The 16,250-nt window shown below is 36.7% G+C and overlaps 1 non-coding gene across 1 annotated transcript; it reads left to right on the forward strand.

The window, feature by feature from the left end:
* Nucleotides 1-14,621: 14,621 nt before the first annotated feature.
* TRNAL-UAA (transfer RNA leucine (anticodon UAA)) lies at nucleotides 14,622-14,704 on the forward strand. The gene has a single exon. It is a non-coding gene; the product is annotated as a tRNA-Leu (tRNA).
* The last annotated feature ends 1,546 nt before the right edge of the window (nucleotides 14,705-16,250 follow it).

Raw genomic sequence — 16,250 nt, forward strand, 5'->3', positions numbered from 1 at the left:
TGGCACCACTGCATCTAGCCCAGGCAACAGAGCAAGACCCTGTCTCAAAAAAAAAAAAAAAAACTAAAACAAACAAACAAAAACCTAAATGAAAACCCTTAGGAAAATATTCAGAATTCTCAATAGTTAACCAATTGTTTGCTGATGTCTGTACAATTAATATATATCCTAAAACTGAGATTTAATTTTCCAGGAAGCCTGGTGCTTCAGTTGGTATTGTAATCACCTGTTTGGAAGTTGCAAAGTTATGAAAGCAAGCCTCCTTCAAGGCAACATAAAGTAAAATTTGCAACATATAAAGAAGGATACTATCATTTTCGAGGTCACACAAAGATTTTTTTAATTGACAAAAATGTTAAAGGATTCTTATAAAATAGACACAGCAAAAGATCAAAATTAATGTATATTTTAGATAGGCTTTTATGTTTACTGTTGTCCAGAGGCTTTTATGTTTACTGTTGTCGAGAAACTTTCAATTCATTCATTCATTCAACAAAGATTTGCATGACTACTCTGCCACACGCTCTATTAAACACTAATGACATAACTATGCTAAGGACAGCTGGGCTCCTGCCCTTTAGGTTACCAAACTTGGACACAGGTGAGAGATTTCATATTGTACAAGGAGGCCCATTACTTTTAAAAAGTAGTAGTTAAAAATCTAAAGAATTTTAATAGTTAAAAATCAAAAGGATCAAAAGTGAAGATGTTGAGGCTGGGTTCTTGGGTGTGAGCAAGCTTGTGTGTTTCCGGGTATTGACTTTCCCCAGAGCAATTCTCCAGATGAACCAAGGGACAATCTACCCTCTCTCACCTACGCAACAGGTAAGTAATTATACCTAACTCATAGGGTTGCTGCAAGGTCTGTGTGCACAGAGCTTAGCCTGGTGACACCCATAATACATAGATGTGACCTGCTGTTACATTATTGAGGAACTCACATAACACAGTGCTTGACACTGGAAGGTAGTCCATAAATATTAACTTCTGTTGCTACACAGATACACACACATACACACACATGCACACACACACAACCTTAAGCCAGGGTCTCCAAATGGGGTGTGCATGACAATCCATTGGATAAGAAAGAAGATACTGGGACTCCTATTTGTAAAGTTTTTATATAAAAATGGTGAAAACTGCTTAACCTTTATTGAAATATTTTATACTGATTGACGCTGGTACCTTCCTGGGTCTGTGTGTCAAAGTCTCGCGTTATTGGTACCTGAGGTTCCTCCAAGGAAGCGTGGAAATTCCACCACTCCAAATTGTTGAGTGGCACACTCACTTGGTGATTTTTGTGAGCCCCATTAAATGAATGTCCTGATTATATAAATCCAGCTTTAACTAAATTAACTCTCCTAATTTGGGAAAGTTGGCTTTAAAATATTCTAGCCAAGAAATCATGGATTGAAGATAATCCTAATCCCACAAGCACAAACGAAGAAAAAATAATGGTAGAATTGTTTCTTCCATTCCATTACCTCCCATTAGCCTGATTACAAGGTAAAAATTATAATGATCTAATCAGTATAAGAAGAAGTCAGCCAAAAATATTGACCTTACAAAGAAGACTACTTGTAATAAGCATATATAACCATTGTCATCGAAAATGAATTCTATACATATGTTGTGGTTCGAAGATGTTAGCTGGAGGTAAGACAAAGTCATGGTGACAACCAAGACGTGCATGGAGGAAGCATTTGATGTGTAGAAACAAATGCCTACAAGATTTTTCAGCAATGTTTAAAGTTGTGAAGAGACTCAATCCCATATTTTATCAAAGTTTCACACAGTTTGCTGACAAATATTGAAGTGTTTAAATAAAGAAAAACAAAAAAGGCTACCTACCACTGGGTAAACCCTTTTGTTCATGCCACAGTAAAAATGGCCGTAATAATAGAGAACAATAGGGCGGCAAGTTGAAATGCCTTCTTGTATTAGCAAAACTGTTGGGAATGAGTGGCAAACAATGCTAAAGATTTAAAGATACACACATTAGAAAAAATTATGCTTTACAGAGGTTTGTCAAAGAATTGAATGAAAGTACAGATATTTCCAACATGCCTTGCTTTGAGGTGTTTGCTAGATGCAATTTCAACAACGAAGAACACCAAGGGCCATTTTTTATGAGCCATTAAGCCATTATATTCTCAATAGTAAATGCCTGAAAACATGTTTGGAAATCTGTAAGTGTAATCACTAGTGGGGGAATGGCTGAATTTTTTTTTTAAAGAAAGAATTACAGTAAAGTTAACAAAGAAAGCATAACACTTAAAATACATTTACTGTAACATTTTTAGCAAGTAGTGTGGCAAGATATTGAAGGAAAAAAGCAAACTGCAACAAAATGTCACCTACGGGGTTAAATTTACAAAAACAAGACTTGCTAAATATGATTAAACCTTTATCATATTTTGTAATGAGTGTGGGAATGACCATAAAAATTCTCTGGACCACACAGTCTCTCCTTTGGACAGTTTACCTAAAACAACAAAGAAACTAAAAGGGTTCCAAATTCCTGGGCTTTTCTGTGATAACAAGTGGTGTCACCAGTATGTGGCCTCACACATATTTTCCAAATAAATAAATGAACATATAAGCTGTTACTTTAGGGTAAAAAAGAATGAAAGTGCCCTTTACTTGTCAAGGAGTAAAAAAAAGTAACTGCTTTTATAAAGAAATACATGCTATAATGAAGTGTTTTTAAAAGTTTGTGTTTGGAAACACATCCATTGTCAAGCAAATATATTTATTACCCAAATCTCCCACACTTGCACTCTCACAAACAGAATTTTTAACTTGTTATAAAATCTTCTAAACAGGATTTTTCTTCGTTCTGAGCAGATTTTCAAAATATAAAAAGGCAACACTTTTCAATCATTTTGCAAGATTGCTATCAAGGAGAATAAAGTTGACTTAGCCAAATTCCAATATAAATTCTTGAAAATTGAAGGTGTTTTATGACTTAGCCCAGCCTTTGATGCACTTCTTACACTTGGATATATAAAACTTTGTGAGGCAACTTTTTTTCTGAGAGATTAGAAAAAAAGAATTTAAATAAATCGAACTTAGAATCTGACTTTCGAATTCACCATGTCACTCACAAAAATCAATTATTCCATAATATCATCAAATAACCATGTGGTATTCAAATTTCTAGTTGTTTCTTTAAATATGGAAACAAATAAAACCCATATATTTCATTTGATTATCATGTATTTTAGATCTATTTTATTGTATACTCCTTTTTTTTCTTTGCAATTTATTTTTTGAAGAAAGTAGGTTGATTGGCCCAAATGGCTTCACATAATCTGGATTTTGCTGAGTTCATCTCCACTGTGGGGTCTCGATATTCCTCTGTCCTACATATTTTCTGGAAAAAGAATTATAGTGTGATATACAGGTTGATCAAATTCAGGCTCACTCTTTATTAGTTGGTTGGTTGGTAAAACTATTTTAAAGTTGTGTATTTCCTGATGGTTCTCATCTTTTTATGATAACAGGCATTGACAGATCTCTTTTTTAAAATAACACTTTATTACAAAATGTATAATATAAATAGAAAGCTTAAAACATACAGTTTAAAGAATAATAAACATTCATGTACCTATCATTCAGATTAAGAAACAGAAACAATGGGGCACAATTCTCATATCTTACTATCCTATCCTCCCTTCCTCGTCTCTCCCCAGGGACAACCAACACCAGAGCTTCTATAGCAATCATTTTTTGTTTTGATTTTTCTTTTGCTTAAATACATCTAACACCTAACCATGTGTTCCTAAACAATACATTGCCACATTTTCTAATCAGGTAAGAAGTATAAATTTCACTGAATAAAGAAAAAGTACAGTATTACCATTAAAGGCTTCTAAGAGAAAATCAACTGAAGATATTCCCTGGGATATAGTTTGTCATCACCTATCTACACAGTTTACAGGAGCCCCTTTTAAGAAATCAAAAGGTCTGTCTGAAGACTTATCCTTTGCTTTCAAATAAAAGAAAAACAGAAAAAAGAAAATAAAATATATAAAAATAAAAATAAATTAAAAAAATAAGAAATCAAAAGGGCAAGACTTTGAATACAAACTTGAAAAACTTGGAGCTTAGCACAGTCAAGTGCCTAAAAGGACTTCAATGGGACCAGTATGGTCAGTGAGCATGGGGCATTCTGCATTTTCTATTTATAGACTCACGATACCTTACCTTAGTCTTTCATGAGCAGATCCAAGCAGAAGATTTCTGTGAGCTCAAATGAGTGCCATCAGCCAATCCAGGCTCCAGATTATGGACCAGAGGGCAGGAGATTCTTCAGCATATGGTCAATATGACCAAGGGCTTATACAAATTGGGGGCAGCCTCTCCTAGATGTTCTATCTTCACATTACACACAAAACAATTATACAATGACAGTGAATATATTGATGCTGCTGTTACCAAGTTGACTCTTGAGTCATTGTGATCTATCTATACTAGTTGCTCCCTGTGCTTGCTGCATAGCTATCACACTGGGTGGGGTCTTTGTTCTCCATCCTGGAGACTTCCTCTTACAATGATCTCCCTTGTTTCCAGGATCCTGTGTCTTCTTTATTTGTTTAGGCCCTAATTTTAGTGGAGCACATCCTCCAGTAGCTGTTTTCGGAAAGGTTATATGGAAAGAAAATTTCCTTTATTGATACTTCTTTATTCTACCTTCATGCTTATTTGCTAGTTTCACTGCTAGGTTGGAAATCATTTTTCTTTAAAATTTCAAAAGCATTACTCCATTGTCATTTTGTTCCTGATATTTGCTTCTTAAGCCACTTTGATTCCCAATCATTTGCACGAAACCTAGTTTTCATTCTCTGGGAGCTTCTCTTTGTCCCTGGTACTTCACTGTGATGAAATTCCACTGGGCTCATAACTGGTAGAAACATTCAATTTGGTAACTCCTTCAGTTCTGGGATTTTTTTTCTTAAATTATTTCAATTATTTTTTCCTTCCATTTGTTTCTAGAATTGCATTGTTTGGAAGTTGAATCTCTGAACTGGTTCTCTAATTTTCTTTTTCTACTATTTCCCATTTCCTTGATCTAGATTCTAGGATATTTCCTCAATTTTATTTTCCGAGCCTTTTACTAAGGATTTTATTTCTGCTATCATGTTTTTAATGTTTGAAAATTTCCAAATATTCTTTTTTTAAAAAAACTTTTTATTGAAAAAGAACATTATGTAGAAAAAGGAATAAATCATGTATGTAGTTTAATGAATTTTTAAAAATTAAATACACTTGCCTAATTATCACCCAAGTGAAGAAATAGTACATTATCAAAGCCAGGTAAATTTCCCTGATGCTCCTCCCCATGTTTAATCCCCCACAGAGGTAAGCACTAGTGTACCCTTTATCACCATAGATTAGTTTTGATTATTTATTAGCTTTATATACACAGAAATATACAGTGTACAGTACATTCTTGTATGTGTGGCTTCTTTTGCTCAACATTAATTAGTGAGATTCTACCAAGGTTTTGCATGTAGAAATAGCTGTATGGTTCCTTAATTTTCCTTCCTGTATTCCATTATATTTTATTTTTATTACATATTTATTATATTTTTATTGCTACATTCCAGTGTGTGCAAAATTTATTTATTCATTCTATTGTTGATAGAGTTTGGGGTTATTTCCAGTTTAGAATATTTGAATAATCCTGCTAGAAGCATTCTTGTACAATCCTCTTGAGCATATAAGCACACTTCTGTTGGCTACATAGGAGGGGAACTCTTAGATCATAAGATGTGTATGTGCTCTTCTATAGTAGATATTAGCACAGATTTCAAAAGTGGTTGTACCATTTGCATTCTCACCATCAGTATATGAGAGTTCTGATTGTCCCTGGTATTTCATTGTGTGCAATTCCAGCACACTCAACAACCCTTAGTAATGTCTTTTTTCTTTTGTAACCTGTAGGCATTCTGGTAGGTATGTAGGAGTAACTCACTGAGGTTTCAATTTGCATTTCCCTGCTGATTAATGAAGTTGAGCAGCTATTTACATCTTTAAAACCTTTTACCCATTTTTCAAATTGTGTAGTCTGTCTTTTTCTAACTGATTTGTAGGAATTTTTTTTTCATATTCAATGTATCATTGTCTGGTATATACAAAAATACTATAAATATCTTCTCCCACTGTGTGGCTTGACTTTTCACTATTTTCTTTCATGGTTAGTGATTATTGAATCCATTTCAGAAATGTTAGCCTTCCAAAAGTCATGAAGATATTCTGCTATGCTATCTTTTAAATATGTTTCCCTTTCATATTTAGATGCACAATCCACTTGGAATTTATTTTCTATATGGTGTAGGTAGAATCATTTATTGAGAAGCTCATCCTCTCCCTTTCACTTTAGTGGAATTTTGCAATAAAATCAAATGATAAAATATGTGCAAGCTTCGTCTGAACCATTAGTTCCACTGGTCTATTTGTTCATCTTGCACCTGTTCCATTTTGTCATATTATAAAGCACCAGTAATTAAATAAATCTATTAACTTTGTTCTTTTTCATAATTGCCTTAGCTGCTCTTGGCCCTTTGCATTTTCATATGAATTTTATAGTCAACTTACAAATTTCTACACACACACACACAAAAAAACCTGCTGATTTTTACTAGGATAGCATTGAATCTATAGGACAATTTAGAAAGAATTAGCATCTTTATAATGTTGAGTCTTCCAATCCATTAATATTTTTTAGCACTGTTGTATAGTTCTTTGTGTAGATCTCTTGCACATCCACATTTATTCCTAAATATTTAACTTTTAATACTATTGGAAATGGCATTGTTTTAAAATGTTTAATGTTCCGTTATTGCTAATAGATAGAAATTAAAGTGATTTTGCCCTGTTGTTATTGTATTCTGCAGCCTTGTTTAGCCCATTCATTTATCCTAATTATTTATCTATAGATTGCTTTAACTTTTCTATGCACCAGATGTGTCATCTGTTTTATTTCTTCTTTTTTTATTTCTTCCTCTATTCCTTCCCAACATTCATAGGTTTTCTCCCATCCAAGTACTAACCAGGCTCTGCTTAGATTCAGAGATCAGATAGGATCAGCCACTTTCAGGGTGTTATGGCTGTAAACTGTACGTTTTCTTTCTTTTTCTTCCCAATTTGCACTGGCCAGATCCATCAGTATGATGTTGAATAAATGAGGTGCTAGCAGCATCCTTCTTTGTTTCTCATTCACAGAGGGAAAGCTTATAATAATTCACCATTAACTGTGATGTTGTCGGTAGGGCTTATACAGACGTATATTATTAGGAAAGTTCTCTGCTAAGATTCACTCCTGATTGCATGAGTCTGGTGAGACAGAACACTCACACAAGTTGGGCAGAACAGCTTTATCACTCACAGGCAGCAGAAACAAACAGAAGTGTAAAACACATGGCCAGACGGTTCCCCAGGGCTCAGGAAAGCTGCTCAAATAGATGGAGTCTCTTCTGTGTATGTCCCACGTACCATACCAACTGAAGGACCCCAAAGAATTGTGCCCTGCGTTTATATACCCTGGACACCACTAGACTCACTGAGCACAAGGATTGCAGAACATTCTGTTCTAGGAGAAATGAGAACATAGCCTAGTGTTCTGAACATTTCCTACTTATCTCAAGATGTTGCATTCTCTGCCCACTAATTGCATGCAAGAGAGGAAAGAGTTGGGTCTGCCAGGGTCATCCAGGAACCTGCCCTCCTGCATTCCCTGTACTCCTAGCATGCTATGAGTTCTTTAGTTATGAACTTAACTCACTGCTACTTTTTTTTTTTTTTGCTTTCATTGAGATAATCATTATATATATATATTTTATACAGGGTCGTGTTCTATCACCTTGGGCGGAGTGCAGTGGCATCATTATAGCTCACAGCAACCTCAAACTCCTGAGTTCAAGTGATCCTCCTGCCTCAGCCTCCCAAGTAGCTGGGATTAAAGGCACATGTCACCATGCCCGGCTAACTTTTTCTATTTTTAGTAGAGGCGGGGTCTCACTCTTGCTCAGGCTGGTCTCCAACTCCTTAACTCAAGCAATCCTCCCGCCTCAGCTTCCCAGACTGCTAGAATCACAGGCATGGAGCCACCGTGCCCAGCCCATTTTATATTTTTTTGATTTATGTTTGTTAGTGTGATGAATGACAACAATTGATTTCAAATATTCGATTAAGTTTGAATTCCTGGAATCAACCCAATTTAATCTTGATTATCTTTTTTATATATACAGTGTTTCCCCGAAAATAAGATAGGGTCTTATATTTATTTTTCCTCAAGAAGATACCCTAAGGCTTATTTTCAGGGGATGTGTTATTTTCCCCTCAAAGCCTCAGCTTGCAGCACGCACAGGATGGCTGGGAACCTGACTGGGGGAGCCGAACTTGTTAGTGGGGCTGCCCACACCTTTCCGGTCACCTCTGGGATAGTAGCTGTCACAATGGGACAAATGAGAAGGGCTGCTCGTCTTCTTTACCTCTCCCGGATGAAATGCATGGGTTGTGCAGATACACTGCGTAGCCACACCCATCACTAGGTCTTATTTTCATGTTAGGGCTTATATTGCACAAATGCTTAGAAATCCTGCTAGGGCCTATTTTATGGGTGGGTCTTATTTTCCGGGAAACATGGTATATTGTAGAACTTAAATTGCTAATAATTTGGGATCTTTCATCAATATCCATAATAGATATTGTGCTATTATTTTCCCTTCCTCTTGTGAAATTTTTATATCGAGATTATTCGGGCCTCATAAAACAAATTGGTAAATGTTTTGCTTTTTTCTCTGAAAGAGTTGATGTAAGTTTAATGTTAAGGTTTTTCAATTACAAGTGCAATTTCTTTAATAAATCTAGGATGACTATTCAGATTTTCTACTTGTTCATGTGTCCTTCATGTCTGGTAAGTTGTGTTTTTCAAGGAATTAGTACACTTCATCTAAATTTCAAACTTATTGGCGTAAGTTGTTCAAAACATCCTCTTATGATCTTTCTAAAATATAAGAGATCTGTAGTGATGTCTTTTTCATTGTAATTTGTAATTTTCATTGTGATAGTAAGTCGTGGCTTTCTCTTCTTGATAAGTCTTGCAAAAAGTTTAATAATTTTATTCATTGTTTTCACTGAGCTAAATTTTTCCTGGGTTGATTTTCTCTGTTATATGTATTTTCTATTTACTTAATTTCTGATGTTATCTTTCTTATTTCCTTCTTTCTATTTTCTTTAGGTTTAATTTAATGTTTTTTTCCTAACTTTGTGAGACTGATAGTTACATCATAACTTGTCTTTTATAATGTATGCATCAGGAGCTACAAATTTCCTTCTAAGAACAGCTTTAGTTACCTCTCATGAGTTTTATATGCCATATTTCACTGTTATTCAGATCATAATATTTTCCAACATCCATTGTGATTTCTTTTTTAACCCATGGGTTATTTAGAAGAACATTGCTTAGTTTCCAACAGAGATTTTCCTAATTATCTTTCGGTATTGATTTTTAATTGTCAATTCCACTGAACTCAGAGAACATGCTCCCTATGTTTTTAATAGTTTGAAGTACAACTTGATTTATGACCCAGCATATAGTTATTTTTGTTAAATGTTTCATATAAGTACACTGGAAAAGTAAGTCTATCTCTAGTTCTTGTTTGATGTATTCCAGATATGCTATTTAGGTCATGTTGGTTAATCTTGTTGTCCAAATCTAGAATTTTACTGAGAGGAGTTTTTAAAAATTTATAACTCGGATTACAGTTTCATATATTTCTATTGCTTTGTATATTTTGAAGCTGTGTTATTAACTGCCTACAAATTGAGGATTTTATGTCTTCCTGTTGGGTTAAACATTTTATCATTATGGAATGTTCTCCCCTTTTCTCTAGTAATTCCTCTTTTTTAAAGTCTATTTTGTCTGATATTAATACAGCTCTTTTTCTGTTAGTATTTGCATGATATATTTTTTCCAGATTTTTATTTTCAAACTTTCTGTGTCCTAATATTAAAGCTATGTCTTATTTAAGCAGCACAGCATTAAACTTTTAATGTAATATGCAATTAAAACATTTAGTCTGTTTGTATTTAATGTATATAGTAATATATTTGGGGTTAAGTCCATTGCATTAATATTTGTTTTTTATGTGCCCTGCCTATTGTTTATTCCTTTTTTTGTCTTCTTTTGGATTAAATAAGTTTCTTTATTATTCCATTTTTACCCTCTGTTAGTAAGTTACACATTCTTTCATGATTATTTTAGTGGTTGACCTAGAGATTACAACATATACCTTGATTTATCAGGATCTGTTATAAATTAATATTGTACCATTTTCAGACAATTAAAAAAATTTAGAACACCAACTCCATTTATTCTCTCTGACCTTTTATGCTATTATTGACTTTTATTTTAATTAAGGATTTTAACTCCATAAGGCAGTATTATTTTTGTTTATTTATACATTCAATATTAATTTAGATCACAGTTTCTCAACCTTGCCACTACTGGCATTTTAGGTTAGGTGCTTCTTTGTGTAGGGTCTGCCCTAGGCATTGTAAGATGTTTGGTAGCACCCTGGCTCTCTACCCAATAGATGCCAGTAGCACCCCACCACCACCCCAGGTTATGAACACCAAAAATGTCTCCACACAGTGCCAACATACCCCAGGAAGCAAACTGACTTCAGCTGAGAACCACTAATTTATATTTTTTTACACAAATATCTTATCGTGCTCTTTATTTCTTCTTGCATTTCTGTGCTTTTTTTGGGGATAATTTTCCTTCTGCCTTCGATTTTTTTTTCTAGTATGGTTCTTTTGACAAAAAAAAAAAAGAAAATCCCTCTAGTTTTAGTTTGCCTGGAAACATTGTCTTTTTATGTTCATTGTTAAGGATATTTTCATTGGGCAAGAATTATTGGCAGCTATTTCCTTTCGGTGGTTTACCTTCAAAGGAGCAACAGTTAAGCTTATAATTTTTCGACAGAAACTATGGAATGATAGTTTCATAGTTCCATAGTTCCATAGCACTACCACCACCACCCTCCCTAGCTATTTTTAAGATTTTTCTCTTGGTCTTCAATTTTTATCAGTTTTAGCATGACATTCACAGGTATGGTTTCTTTGTATTCATCCTGTCTGAGGTTCATAGTGCTTCTTCAGTCTGTGGCTTGATATCATTTATCAGCTTTGGAATGTTCTCAGCCACAATCTCTTCAAATATTGCCTCTGTCCCATTTCCTCCCTCTCTGCTCTGGGACTCCAGATTCACATGGCTAGACCTTTTCACTGTGCCTTGGTGTTTTGACGTGGAGCGTGCAGCCCTTCAGCCTCACTTCCAGGTGATCTGTGTGACTTCTTTGTTGACAACTCTTCAATATAGGCATCACTGGGTTTTTCTTTTTGGGTTGCTCAGATTTCCAGGAATGGAGTCTTCCATTCTTCTACCTAGACTTGACTTCCAGCTTTCTGGAAGGCTCTACAAAAAGAATGAGAATGTCAGCATGATATGTTCATCTAAGCATTTGGTAGATTGATCCCTATGTATTTATTATGACAGTACTGCATTAATTGTACCTGGCATCCTCTGGTCTAATGATCCCCCAGTTTACTCTCTCAACAATGTCTTTATGTTAAAGGAAATGAGTTTAAATGTTTCCATTAAGTATAATGATTGCTGCAACTTTGGGTATAAAACTTATATCAGCTAAAAGAAGTTTCCTTCTGTTCTCAATTTGCTAAATTTATCATAAATAGGTATTGAACCTTATCAAAGGCTTTTTCTGGGCCAGGCACAGTGTCCCATGCCTGTAATCCTAGCACTCCGGGAGACCTAGGGGAGAGGACTGCTTGAGGTCAGGAGTTCGAGACCAGCCTGAGCAAAAGCGAGACTCTGTCTCTACAAAAAAATAGAAAAATTAACCGGCGTGGTGGTGCAAGCCTATAGTCCCAGCTACTTGGGAGGCTGAGGCAGTAGGATTGCTTGAGCCCAGGAGTGTGAGGTTGCTGTGAGCCAGGCTGATGCCACAGCACTCTAGCCTGGACAACAGAGCAAGACTGTCTCAAAAAAGAAAAAAAAGATTATAGAAAGAAAATGCTTTCTCTGCATCAAGTAAGATCTCATGATTTTGTCTATTTTATTATTATGATAAATACACCATTGTTACTTTCCTGGGATAAATCCTACTTGATCCTGAAATATTTTTATATACTGTTGAATTCAGTTAACTGATATTTTATATCAGTTATTTTAGGATTCCTACATCTATGTTCATAAGTGAAATGGGCCTATGATCTTTCTTTGTATTGTCCACAATTGAGTCTTATAGCCAAAATAATGCATGAGGTGGATCAGGTAGCTTCTATTCTTTCTGCTAGTTTCTAGAACAATTTGTATAATATTATAGAGAAACTAGATGCTCCTTGAAATTTTTTTTTTAAATTCACCTTAACCATCTAGCCACATAAGGTGTCAGAGAAAAGAAGTCTTTGGCCTATGTTAAGTTATTAGATATTTATTGGTCTTTCAAGTTCTCTCTTTCTCCTTACATCAATTTTGGGTTGTTATATTTTTTATAAGAATTTAATCATTTCTCTAAGATTTTTAATTCATTAGCATTCATATATGATAATATTCTCTTTATTTAAATTCCTGGTGTATCTGTAGTTATTTGCTCTTTGTCATTCTTTGTCACTCTTTGTCAGAGGTCGGTCTATATTACCAATCTTTTCAAAGAACTAGATTTTGGTTTGAAAATGCTTATTTAGACTAGGTGTGGTGGCTTACAACTATAATCCCAGCATTTTGGGAGGCCAAGGTGAGAAGATCGCTTGAAGCCTGAAGTTTGAGACCAACCTAGGCAACATAGCAAGACCCTGTCTATACGAAAAATTTTAAAAAATTATCTGGGCATGGTGGCATGCCTGCAGGAGCCTGAACATCACCTGAGCCCAGGAGTTTAGGCTGCAATGAGCCATGATTGTGCCATTCTCTTTTATGGCTGTATGTTATTCCATGTGTGAACGTGCAATAATTTGTTCAATTAATCCATTACTGGGAGACATGCAAGTTGTTACCAATTATATTCTAATGGTATAAATGAATAACCTTGTTCTTCCTAATTCAAGCTCATCTTGCAGGTTTACTTTTCTGAGTGCCTTTGACTCTAAAAATCGATAGACCCTTTCATAGGTTCTGTCTTAGGCTGGGTTCTCTAAAAGCAGTCCCTGAGATGAGGGTTCATGTGAATGTAGCTCACTAGGATCCAATGCCAGGAAAAACTAGTGGGAGAACGGGAAGTGGAACCAGAAAGGAGGCCAAGCCAGGTGCAGTATCAAGCAGATCACCTGGGAAGGTGACTTTGCTTCAGTCCAATGGGGGCTCTGGGGTCAGTATAAGTCCCTCTTCTGCGTGTCTAGACCAGGGCAAGCATGCTGCAATGTGTATATACCTGCTCCATTCTGGTATTGCTAAAGAATGCCCTAAGACACTTCCAATGACCATCAAAGTTGAAGAGCCTAAGGGCAGCCTGTGGACAAAGAGATGTAGGCACTGGCCTTGGGGAGCCAATGTGCATGAGAATGCCCAGGCAGACAGGACCTTGTCTGCTGCAGTGATCTGGATCTTAACACAGTGCATGCCAATGAAAGAGAATCAGGAGGAACACAAGGAAACCTTTCTCATGTATTCCATTTTCAGCCCCAAAACAATGATAGGCTTTAAAGCAAGGTGCCTCTACACAGACTCTTGTCTCCAGCACATACAGGTCATATGACCTTAGGCAAGCCATCACTTAACCCTCGTAGGCTACGTTTTCCTCATCTGTAAGTGGGGATGATGCTATTAATAGTTCTTGTAGGCTGGGCGCTGTGGCTCACGCCTGTAATCCTAGCTCTCTGGGAGGTCGAGGCGGGCGGATTGCGCGAGGTCAGGAGTTCAAAACCAGCCTGAGCAAGAGTGAGACCCCGTCTCTACTATAAATAGAAAGAAATTAATTGGCCAATTAATATGTAGAGAAAAAATTAGCCGGGCATGGTGGTGCATGCCTGTAGTCCCAGCTACTCGGGAGGCTGAGGCAGTAGAATTGCTTGAGCCCAAAAGATTGAGGTTGCTGTGAGCTAGGCTGACACCATGGCACTCACTCTAGCCTGGGCAATAAAGTGAGATTCTGTCTCAAAAAAAAAAAAAAAAAAAAATAGTTCTTGTAGCAGAAAGCCTACCACACAGTGCCTGCCACAGAGTAAGTGGCAACACAAGTTCCTGCCATTGTTATTATTTAGTGGAACTTTTCTCAGTGTCTGGCAAACAATACCTGAAGGACTTTGAGCTGCTTAAACAACGACTAGAAAGCACCTTACGAAGCAAAGATGCCAGTGTATTTATTACTTATATAAAATACACAAACAGGAGGAAATCACATAAATCACAAGCTGCTATTTTCCTTGGGGGCTACGACCACCATATTATTTTATGAAAAACTGGACCCTATTACATTACTCAGGCCTTGGAAATGTGTAAACCTGCACAAATTCCACATTGGAAACAGCCGTTTACATGTACTGTCACTTGAAACACAAATTATGATTGGTATAAAAGATTTTTAGCCTGCACCAGGATGGCCGAGTGGTTAAGGCGTTGGACTTAAGATCCAATGGACATATGTCCGCGTGGGTTCGAACCCCACTCCTGGTACATTGAGCTTTTCGCCGGGCGCGGTGGCTCACGCCTGTAATCCTAGCTCTCTGGGAGGCCGAGGCGGGAGAATTGCTCAAGGTCAGGAGTTCAAAACCAGCCTGAGCAAGAGCGAGACCCCGTCTCTACTATAAATAGAAAGAAATTAATTGGCCAACTGATATATATATATATAAAAAAAAAAATTAGCCGGGCATGGTGGCGCATGCCTGTAGTCCCAGCTACTCGGGAGGCTGAGGCAGAAGGATCGCTCGAGCCCAGGAGTTTGAGGTTGCTGTGAGCTAGGCTGACGCCACGGCACTCACTCTAGCCTGGACAACAAAGCAAGACTCTGTCTCAAAAAAAAAAAAAAAAAAGATTTTTAATTCACGTAAATTCACTGGTAAAAACTACATATCTAGGAGAGAACTACTCAGGGCTTGCCACACATATTAAGAAGCTACTGGGAGTCATGACAATTGGTTACATTCTCTTAGGGCAACAGAGACCGGGTAGGATGGAAGGTAAGAAGGAATGATCATTTCAGTTGAGTTCCCCCCAAAATAGACCCTGAGGCAAGGGCTTGAGTGCAGGTAGTTTGTTTGGGACATGACTCTAGGAAACACAAGAGAGGGAGTCAGGAAGAAAGACAGCCATCATGAGCGGTGACCACACGGGCAAATGAGAACCTCTGAGAAGCTGTGTGGACCACACCCTGAGAATCATCCCACCAAGGGAAGGAGAAGCTGGAGTATTTATCCACCAACTCCCATTCGCCTTTGGTTGAAGCTCACCCCAGAGGTGTTGAACCTTTCCCACTTGCAGGTTGTCCTACAAGTGGGTTGACCAACCTCATGGGTTTCTGGAGAATTCTCAGGAAGAAAAGCAGAAAGATAAAGATGCTTGGGGTGAGAAGTACACAGGATATAGAAAACTGTCTCCTGTAGCTATCCCCTGTACCCTGGATGACTGAGGGTACACAGGATGGGACATTTGCTACATGTGTCTTGAAGATCTACAGTGACCCAGAACATGGTGAAATGTATTATCATGTGAATCCATTTTAGAACTCAACTTTTATTTATTACAGGAAGCAGAATAGCTTATAATGTGATTGCACCTAAAACTTTGTTCCATAAAATGAACCTCAAAAACTGTGCTCTTATAGGGCTCTGGACAAACATAAATAGTCACCTTCCCTCTTAGAACTATTTCTTAATCCAGTTCTCCTTAGCCATATGACAAAACTATCATACCTTTAACATATCATACACCCTGAGTCAGTAGTCAAATGTATCATAAATTAATGCCAGCATCAATACAAGATTTTGATCACCATATCTGTTACAGAAAAATCTAAATGTATTAAAACCATCCAATAACTTTGCCCTCAAGTTTTCCAGGCCATTTAATTATTAAATGTCCCCTTTGAAAGAGATCCCTATTGTACACGATTCAGACTTTGGTGGATGGCAGGGTTTTTTTCCTGAGGTCACCAGTGCTTTTAACCACTGCCTAAAGTGCATCCTTGCTGATTAACATACCTCGGATTAACTAGATTTAGCAT

The sequence above is a fragment of the Microcebus murinus genome, chromosome 16, assembly GCF_040939455.1.
Source record: "Microcebus murinus isolate Inina chromosome 16, M.murinus_Inina_mat1.0, whole genome shotgun sequence".
In the NCBI taxonomy this organism is placed as follows: domain Eukaryota; kingdom Metazoa; phylum Chordata; class Mammalia; order Primates; family Cheirogaleidae; genus Microcebus; species Microcebus murinus.